At 45.6% G+C, this 10,543-nt stretch overlaps 1 protein-coding gene across 6 annotated transcripts in view; it reads right to left on the reverse strand.

Annotated features, from left to right (window-relative positions):
* Positions 1-10,543, reverse strand: part of LOC130211606 (protein phosphatase 3 catalytic subunit alpha) — a 66,695-nt gene that overhangs the window by 54,330 nt on the left and 1,822 nt on the right. The gene's annotated exons all lie outside the window — the stretch shown is intronic.

The raw sequence follows: 10,543 nt of genomic DNA on the forward strand, positions 1-10,543 counted from the left end.
TTTACCACATGAGGTATATCAGTATTTGCTCAACCATGTCATGAGATTTGCCACTTCAGTACACTCCAGGATACAATATTACTGGGGACCAGAACAAAATTGCAGATGAACCTTTATTGTCACTACCACTGACTCCCACCTGAATCAACATCTATCCTTGGCGTGCACGGTTTATAACCACTTTCTTCACTAAACCCCGACAGACACAAAAGCATATGCTGCTATGCATTCTGGCAGTTAGCGGATGCTAAAACACACCACGTTCACTTTCATCAGAAGCAAATGGGCATCGGAGAGACATCCCGTGCAGCGCTGCAGGTTGATACGAGTGCATCGCTCTGAACTACACACCATCTGTTGGACTGAAAAGAAGTCCCCGCCCTCATAACCGCCGTCTACACAGCAGACAGCACTCAACGACCGTTGAATGCAGCGTTCAACTACTGACTGCGAATTGTTATACGAGTGAAGTGTTTGAGATTGATAACAACAACAAATAGTTAAAAAACACATGAATTTGTGCTGGTTGAGGGGGAATGAACAAATGGCCTCGTCTCTCGCCAATTGCTGCCGCAGAGCTGGCCGAGAAATCACTTGGAGATACACTATCTGCCGGCTGACCGGCAGATTTGTACCTCGATTTGGCCGTCCCCGAGGCTCGCCACATTCCTCCTGGGGGATCGGATTACGTTCTATACAGGGAGACGGGCCTGAAGCATTCTGGGCGTTTTGGTCTGACAACATGGGTCTGGCACAGTTGAGCAGCAGCGCGAGCAAGTGAGTGTGCAAAAAGAAGAAGAAAAAGAAGCACACAAAAAAGAAAAGGAACGAAGAGAAACGCCGAATGAATGGCAAGACGGCGGCCGGGAGAGGAAGGAGTGTAGTCGCAGATGAAAGCTGCGGGGACGGCGTAACCGCAGCGAGAACTAAATGGAGGAACAAGACAAGAAATATATCCGCGTTTGGAGGGTAGCTGGGAGACATGACAGGAGACAGGAAAGAGTTGAGCCTGTGAAAAAAAATATTATAATACAGCGCTGTACAGTATGTCTCGCACGTTTACAGGACAGAAGGGGAAAAAAAAAAAAAGAAGAAGACAGCGCTGAGTAAGTAACTGCCAGGGCCCCGGTAGAAAAAGCTGTCAAAGACGTTGTCCTCTTTAGTCTTCTTGAGACCGTGTCACTGACATACCCTGGTGCTCACAGCAGTGACTGTGCGCCACTGAGCTTGTGTGTCACTCCTCAACCTCGCCAGTTTCTGTGAGGGCTGGGCCACTATTAAAGGCCTGCATGATATGGTGAAGCAACAAACAAGCTGCCAAAAAAAATAAAGTGTGTGTGTGTCAATTACATTAATTACCGACAATAGGCCCACATCTTGGGACTCTAGAGTCAGGATTAGCTTGTTGAAACAACACGTCTCCCACGGTTCCATGATACAGTTTTCACAGGCGAAAAAGTAAACTGTGGAATCCCACCACGTTGATTTTGACATTCTTCAGAGTCATCGGCACATACGAAAACACACGGGTGCGTGTTTGGACACGAATGACAGCGACAGCCTACTAGTGCATCGCATCATGAGCAGGAACTCTCTGGTCGCGGTCAATAAAGCAAATATCACGCCGCTCTTAAGCGGCAGGCCCACTGCGAGTCCACGAGGCCCTCCCTCCACCCCTAATGGTCCGATGGGGAGCGGGACGGCATTAAGGATCAAATGATTGGTCATTGTAATGCATGGCTCCCCGGCGCGGTTTGGACAGGCACAAAATCAATCGAAGCCCCTGGGACACACTAACCTCTCTGCAATCAGGCTAGCAGAGGCCCACTGTGAGCTCAGACTGATGAGGGATCAGTTTGCACCATCACCGTGCTCACCCTCGGCCCGCCAAATGTGGGGGGGGGGCAACTCAGAGTTTTTTGTGCGGGGGGCATCTGTGACCGGCCTTTTGTTGCTGAGATACAGTCCATCGACGACAAACCAACATAAATTAAATCTAACTTTAACCAGGATAGATTTACCCTGCAATTACTGGCAGACTATTCCCAGAAGAAGAGGAATTGCTGGGGGGCCAACTGCCAGTCATGAAATGTCACCTGGTGGTCCTTTTTTAATTGACCCTGGGGCCTGATTCAACAGACAGAAACGCAGCAAGGGGCACGGTAACAAATGTATGCCACCGCCACAGTAAATTCACCCGTCACGACTCTGGCTCGGCACTCAGTGTGTTTTGAGTGAGTGGGCCGGGCAGCTCTCCTCTCCTCTCCTCTCCTCTCCTCTCCTCTCCTCTCCTCTCCTCTCCTCTCCTCTCCTCTCCTCTCCACGTGGGCAGTGGTGGCTGCGTGGCCTGCCGTCATCAGGACTGGGCCAACCTGAAACCCCTGTTTGCTCCACTGTAAAAAAAATTTGACTTTCAGGTATTAGGCTGGATTGTAAATTAAAAGCACATTTACTTTAAAATAAACATTTCGAGGGGGGGGAAATATCCATAAATATATAGATGAGACGCTTGTTGGTCTAGTTCCACAAACCCACATCCAATGAAAGATTGGTAGACGAAGGCAAGCAGACAGCAACCAAATTCACCGGCACACGGAATAAGGGGGTTAATTGTCAGCCAGGTGGTCTATAATTAACGCGTGTGAATGAGTGTAAATAAACCTTGGGGCCTCGACTTACCTCCAGCTGTATTTGTATAGCTGGAGTTTCTCTCTCGTCCACACACTGGGTGCTTTAGCCGGTTGGCTAACAACACCTGAAAGAAAGGAACAGTTAAAGTCTTTCCACAGATCAACTGTGAATGAACAGAGGAAAAATATAGAATGGCTTATTTAACCATCTGTAATTAGGGGTTTCCTCGATTAAGCTAATTTGTGTTCATTTGCTGAATGGAAATACATATTTAAAAAAAGAATAGAATCCTTCCAAAGTAAAAGTGGTTCTATTGCTCTCAAATATTGGAACCACTGTTACTCAAGGCTTTAAGAAAGTGCATCCATAATACGTGATTGAAGGCATCGATTGGTCTGATAATTAAAAGGTCCCGTGTACGCACAACATGATCTCCTCGCCCGGAACAATCTGCCCGGCAAAGAATACATTTCTCGAGCCGCAGTCGACATGATGACGATGAAAAGACAGGAAAATGAAGTGGTGAGGAAGAGGGATTAATTAACGGCGCGCCGCATTCGTCCACGGTGCAGCAAACAGCCGGCAAACTGGTAAACATGACCCTAGAACTTCCCCCAAAGGTTCATATTCAAAAGTCACCAGAGCTGAAAATGCCCTTAAAAATGTCAAACTGTCCATGGAGCCAGAAATCACCGGGCCAGTTGTCAGACGGCGCTCTGTGTGTCCGAGCATCAGCGCTACGCCAAACCAAACCCCCGCCGAGATCAACATTTATTTATTCATATTTCTAAACAACAGTCAGGTCATCATAACAAAGTCCCTCATAGCCAAGCGTTACCTGTCCAGCCATAACGCCGGCCAAAGTGTTGACGTGTATTGCCTGCTGTCACCTCACGCACATGCCCACGTACTGGAAATGAAAGACATCTTGCATATTCATCAGTTCTTCAAAGGAACACGTCGCACTTATATCAGCTTCAATGTGTGTGCGTATGTGCGAGCAGAAAAGAGGCAATCTCGCATCGACGGTTACCATGAGATACTGCACACCCTTCCCATGTCACACACACACACACACACACCTCAATACACACCTCGATGAACCAACACAAGAGTTACAACATCCCTCCGCTGCAGTGACTTCTCTCTGCTTACTAATCTACCATTTACAGGCAGCCCGCAGTTGTCTTAACTAATTGTTACCCGTATTTAACGACAAACCAGCGGCTGCCACCAGACAGGAAGTGTGCGTCCATGTTGTGCGTCTGTCACACGGCAGCGTGTCAGGGCTCGTCCCGATCCAAGACGAACAGACTCCCATTTAGCACGCAGGTATGCGTTCACCGCGGGGAACCTCCTAGTGCAGCGGGGGAGGGGGGTTCTTAAATTTTCGTCCTAATAAAGGTTCGTCCTTAAATTAAATAAATAAACACATAACTGTGTTTTATTCCGGAGGTGCGAAATTGGTTTCTCATTTGGCGTGCGGTTTGAGGTGTGTGTGTGTGTGTGTGTGTGCATACCTGTGGGTTGGAGTTAAATAAATATTCAGGCATTTTTTCAACGTGTAGACAGGCTGTAGTTCTCTGCCAATGATGCAGCTCTGGGTGTAAGGGTTCATTCATCACACCGATGCATTGATTTACCGCAGATGTAACGGCATCAATATGGGAACAGAAAAAAAATATTAAAAATCAACGTGGCTTGAGCAACAATACCTCGACTGTCTCGGTGGCTAGACCACTGCATGACCGGGATTATTAAGAACTACCGATGACTCATTTCATAAACAAGCACTGCAGACAAACAAGAAATCCCTGTAATTAGAGATCCCTCCACAAAATACTGTCAAATACTCATTTCAGAAAACTTTGTTGTTTGTCTACTTTTATTTATTCACGAGATAAAAAGCAAGCCTTTCGATATTGGATAGTGTGAAAGTTTCAGCTCGCCTGTTTTAAGGGGCAAAAGTCAGCTGAAATTATTTATCGTTCCATTAAACAGCGTCGTTAAATGTAATCCCGCCGTCAGGTTCCGATTCACCTTGCACGACTAAATAACCGCCTCGCCGGTTTTACCACACGCTTGTTGTTGCTGATTTTGGCCGACAGGAACCAAATCTGACTGTAATTAACCAAATCAAATTAGGCGCACACAAAAGAACACAAACAAAATTGCTCCCGAACCAAAATAAACATCCACAGAGTTGTTAATTGAATGAGTCTCTGAGAAGCTAATGAGTCACAGCCCCTTGACCAGGCATTTGCTCTCAATTTTTGCTTAACAGCATTTGGCAACTGTCCCGTGACAGATGGCTTTTCAATATCTGAATCCCAAATCAACTAAAAGTGACCCGTCTTGTAGCTCGTGCGCATGCAAGCATGTATACAGGAGTGTGTACACTCCACTCCCTAAAAAAATCGAATTGCTTTTGGACTTGGGAGGTGAGAAAGACGATTTACTACTCTTACCAGCCTTTAATAACACCCGGCAACCCAGTTGCTGCGATTTGGCCCATCCTTCCAAACACTCATTGTACTGGGCGCCCAACGTGTAGTAACATGTGTTGTAGACGCCGTATGGATTGATTTGTGACTGCGCTGTGACCAGCTCCGGGGAGGGACCTAATGACACACGACTCCCGTCCCTCTTCCAAATGTCTTTTGTGAGCCGGTGCAGCCGACAAAAGAGCCGCGTGCTCGTGTTTGCCAGCCATGAAATGGGAAATGCCGAGTGTTTGTTTATCCGGAGGACGTGCTTAGTTTTTTTCAAACCCCAAAAAAAAATATGATGCATGGCTCACGGACACAAATGTGGTGACGAGCAATCAAGGTGGAATATTTATTTGTTTGCTCGTCTGCTAAATGTCACTCTGGTGGTCGAGGAGGAGAATGCAGCACGTGTAAGGCCCCGTATGTGTCAGGTTCTTGTGACGGGGTGAGGCTCAGGCGCAGAGAGACAGGCTGGACGCAATATGAACTAGAACGGGCACTCGGTAGAGCGCATACCTTCGCATTTCACAAGATTGGGCATTGAATTATGAACATTTTGACATTTAGTTGCATGCCAATTGGATAAAAATTGACCGTGCTATGGTAAAAAGAAGATTTGACCTTTCCATGACCTTGACCTTGACCTTTGACCCGATTGATCCCAAAATCTAATCAAATTTCATGCGATTCGGTTCATAACTTTTCTTGTTATGCGAATAACACGCATACAAATAAATAAATAAATACACGGCGATCAAAACATAACCTTCCGCATTTTCAATGCGAAGGTAATAACAAAAGAAGCGCTCTTTAATGAGGCAAAACAGTTTACAAAAAACAAGGTCCAAAAGGGGCGGGCAGAGAATCCAGGTTCAGGGCAGGCAGGGTCAACAAGCAGAACCAGGAACACGGACAGCACGACGGGAAAAGGACACGGAACTATAGACGACAATCTGACAGCAGACAAGGGAAAGACTGACAATATATAGGGGGGGGGGGGGAAACAGGTGTACGACATCAGACAGTAACGAGACAAGAGTGGCTGAGGGCAGGTGCAGGGAATTAAACAATTAAGACAGAAGACACAGAGGAGACATAGGAGACACACGGCGTTTCTCAATTCAAAGTACACGAGTACAGACTTGTGTTCTTTTGGAGTCTGGACTTGGGAGTCTGGTCTTGGTAGTCCAGACTCCGGAGGACGGGACAACGGGAGGACGGTCTTTCTGCGATTGGAACAGCAGCTGACTTGATGACGTCACCACATCAGCTGTTCTTGCTCCCGAGTTTACTCTAATTATTCACTGTAAATAATTTTTTACAGTCAAATAAACAAAACATCCTAAAATGACATTCCGTGACTCAACAACAGTAGTATTTATAAAAAGTCATCTGTCAGTTGTTTATTTTCTCCTCCATTGTTTCCGGTTGCTGGTGAAATGCATTCTGGGATATCTGCTGGCCAAAGTACGCACAAGTCTCCTCTGATGCATCCTCCGGAAAGTGGGAGGATCAAGTCACATCCGGGCATTTTGACCGTGCTTTGCGAGAAGCGGACTTTGAATTGGAACATGTACCCGGGCTGAGACTGATGACGTTTCACGAGTCCACAAGTAGAGGAAAGTACGCACAAGAACGCATATTGAAAACGCCGACAGAACAGGGTGTTACAGTATGAGGAGCTGCGATGGTAGAAAGCTGCAGAAAAACACGGCCCCTCTACATAAGCTACAAAACCGCTGATTAGAACCGGTACCGCTTCAAAGGCATCTACAGGGGGAGTTCAAAGAGTTGCAGATCCCCCCGAACTGTACTCATAGGTTTAGCAACAATCTGAAAATGCCACGGTAGGTAAACAATCTTTGTCCACCCGATTGCTTTATTGAGACCCAACATCCATTTGTTCACACGAATTAGCAAGAGCAGCCGCTTTAATGCACTGAGTCAGATTACAACCTCTGAGCGGAGCCGCCTTTATCCCCCTATATGGACCTTAATCTGTCCAAATCCTGCGCTTTGCTGTGCCCTAAATCCACAACAGAGCCTAATTCCTCTGTAATCTAATGAGCGGTAAAGGTGCACTTACTCAGGTTCAGAATAACACCGACTGTGTATCCGAGCATCCCGTCACAACAGAGGTGGTTCACGTCTTCCCGATACAACCGTGATGCAAAACACGGTCATCAACAAATTAATAAATAACAATAATGATGATTATTATCTTGTACTTTACAGCAATCGAGGCAAGCAGATACATGACAGGTGTGGTTATCTTCTTGTCACACACTGTATTGCTGTATGAAACATTTCCAGGTTGAGCTGTTTGCCTGGGAAAAGATGCTGAGGAGGAGGAGGAGGAGGAAGCGAGCCACCAGGACCCAGGCTTCTTCACATGCAGAGGACATGACAGCAAGCACGAAGGGGGAGGGAGGGGGCCCTGAAGACTATGTTAGCAACTTACTCTGACTAACTTTTTCTTTTTCAAAAGAGTTTTCATTTTCAGAAGAGCAACAGCCTCGCACGTCCATCCTAAATGTTGCCCGGCCTTTCGTTCACGATAAGAAAAACGCAGAAAATCAGTCGAGGCCATCGGCTGTAAGCCGACCAATTTGCAAACTATTTAGCATCATTAATAATAATAATAGTTGGATTTTTGTCGAAATATTGAAGATGGTTTGGCAGCAAATAAAGCGCTGCCTTTTCACAGGTCAACTGTCCAATCACAGGCTCCAATTAACCACTCGGCTTCTTACACACAGAAGCGGCTGCCAGCAGGATTATTTCACCCATGTGTGTGGAGGACTAACTGCAAAGGATTTAGCTGCATGCTACGGTAGTATAATAATATTCATGAGTGGTATTAGTATTTTTTAAGTGCTGCAACAATGATTGTGTCAGAAAGTGCCCATAACAACCCGTTTCTGGTAAAAAAAATTAAAACACTTTTGCTCCCAAAGTTGGATTCATAAATGGAATATAAATGGTGACTAAAATAATGATCCTCCCTATATGTACGCGTGTGCCATAATCACATGAAACAAAACCAGCTCGATCTGTGCATCTTTTTTCCCACCAATTCACACTTTTGAGAAATGCTGAGCAGCGACCATGAATGAATACGATCAGGAGGAAACTCTCACAGAGAAGATCAATTTAATCCATTAGGGGAAACGCAGGCTAGCAGAATTAATATAAAGCGTCCTGGAATCAGCAAAATAAACGCTACATTTTTGGGCAGCCAGTCCAATAACAACCTCCCTCGAGAATTGGAGAGACAAAAAGGTACAAAGACGTTTTGATGTCATCCCGCGTGCGCCGTCCCACAGAGCGGCACACGAACGTCATTATTAACTCGTCGTAAAAAGAAAAAGAAAAAAAGGATGTAGTTCCTGACAATTTCATTCGATCGGTAACGCCAAAGAACTTCGGACTCCACCGGTATACTGCGGACCTTTTCGACTGACATATTTTCTTTGCAAATTACAGACAGAGCAGACTGGCACAGGCAGTGATTATATATCGCTTAGCTTTCCCACAGCGAACACATTGCCATGCAAATAAAGCTAATGACGAGATTCACGAATGCTAATGAGGACATATTACTGAGAATGGCGACACCCAGAGGTTAAATCCAGACAAATGATGGATGACTTCCTCTGTATCGTTTGTACCCGATAGGAAACAAACAAACAAATACAGAACGATGGCGCACACGCCAGACGACGAAGGCGAGGCAGAATGGTGTGCAGGTGTTCACGTGTAAGTTAAGGATCGGGTATGTGGCATTACCTAATGTCCTGTTCTATAAATGACTCGGCTATCCAGTTGGGATCAGTGGCTGGCATTGCGCCGCTGTCATCAGCGCCTTCTCTCCAACCCACGCAGGTCTGAGCACGGGGGCTTCTCCTCAAAAGTCAAATGTCAGATGTTATCCATCCCCACTCAGAGAAAGACCCCCCACTGGGGGCTCAGAGGCCCCGCTTCTGTGCCGGTGACGGAAAAACACCATTACCAAGCTCGTTTCGCTTTTGGAGCATGTTGGTTGTCATGATTGCTCACAGTTTATGTATTTTAGATCCAACCCAGGGTAGCTCTGGTACACACTTTCATGACAATATGTGTCTCCAAATTCAGTCACACTATACATTCAAAAGACCGTAGGCGCTGCAAATGATGATTACAAAAGTTCGATGAATGGTGCATGGTAATGGTAAGTTAAGGTCCTAGAAATGCACTGGTTTCAGGTTCGCTCATGTGAATATTTAGATTTCTCCTCTACGAAGCATCTTTGGGTTTGGGAATGTTGCAGGTTAAAAAAAACAAGTAATTTGATATGGGCAATCTGGAGGAGAGCTCATATACTGATATTGCGTCGATACTGTGGGGTTGACCATTGGTGCATTTACAAAATGTTTACAGAGATTGTTTATCATTAATCATCAGGAGCGTGGGTATAATGACTCAGTGGGTGAAGAAAGAACAATTTGGTAAGATCAGAAGATGAAATCATTAATCATGTAATGCAGCCTTTAAAAGAAGGAAGAATTAAAAAAACAGCGTTGAATGCGTTGTCTGATGCAACATCCAAAATAACAACTTGTCTAATATGACCAAATTGATATACCATAAAGTATAATATTGCACAGCCCTGATTTGAGTAGCTAAACTTGGGTTGTAGAAGATTTGGATTTGACCGACGAGCACGAAGTCTAACACGACATCCGTGTCAAACAACGATCAAACTCGGAAGTAATGGAGCTCATCTAATGTAATGGTGGAATGATTGCTCATATAGTTCATATCTTTCGGTTCGGGTAATTATGCAACTTCTTCTGCCTCAGCTGATTAAACTCTCATGAGTAATTGCTGTGCTTGCGGCAGTGGCTTTTAGGAGCATTATGATAATGCCTTTTGGAAACAGGTGGATGCAGAGCACTTATGATAAGTTGGACTGACACCTTGTAGCGGGGCAAACTAGGCAGCTGACAACAAATTACCTCACACCTATAGCCTGCAGTTATTTGGGAGAGGTGCTTTGTACACAGCCAGCATCAGTGTTGTCATAATACCGATGCATTCCCAAAACACTGACTTCTCCAAACTTGGATTAACGATGAGGTGAATTACGTTGCCGATCATCTGGTTGAAGGCGGAGCCCGAGAAACTCGGCCTCTCCAAAAAGACAAAGCGATGCATTTGAGCCTCGAGGAGGACCAAAGCCGACCTACAGAAGTATAGATGCATTGGCATCTCCTCCAAGTAGCCTCGGATCTGTGGAACGCAACCGGCCAAGTATCCCACCGATCATGTCATATCTCTTCACAGAGCCATACTTATTGAATTTATTTTTCATTACCCTTCAAGTTGGTGGAGACTGAAGAGGAATGATCTCTTGAAATATGCATCCCCAAAGCGCCCAAGAC

The sequence above is a fragment of the Pseudoliparis swirei genome, chromosome 21 (genome assembly GCF_029220125.1).
Source record: "Pseudoliparis swirei isolate HS2019 ecotype Mariana Trench chromosome 21, NWPU_hadal_v1, whole genome shotgun sequence".
In the NCBI taxonomy this organism is placed as follows: domain Eukaryota; kingdom Metazoa; phylum Chordata; class Actinopteri; order Perciformes; family Liparidae; genus Pseudoliparis; species Pseudoliparis swirei.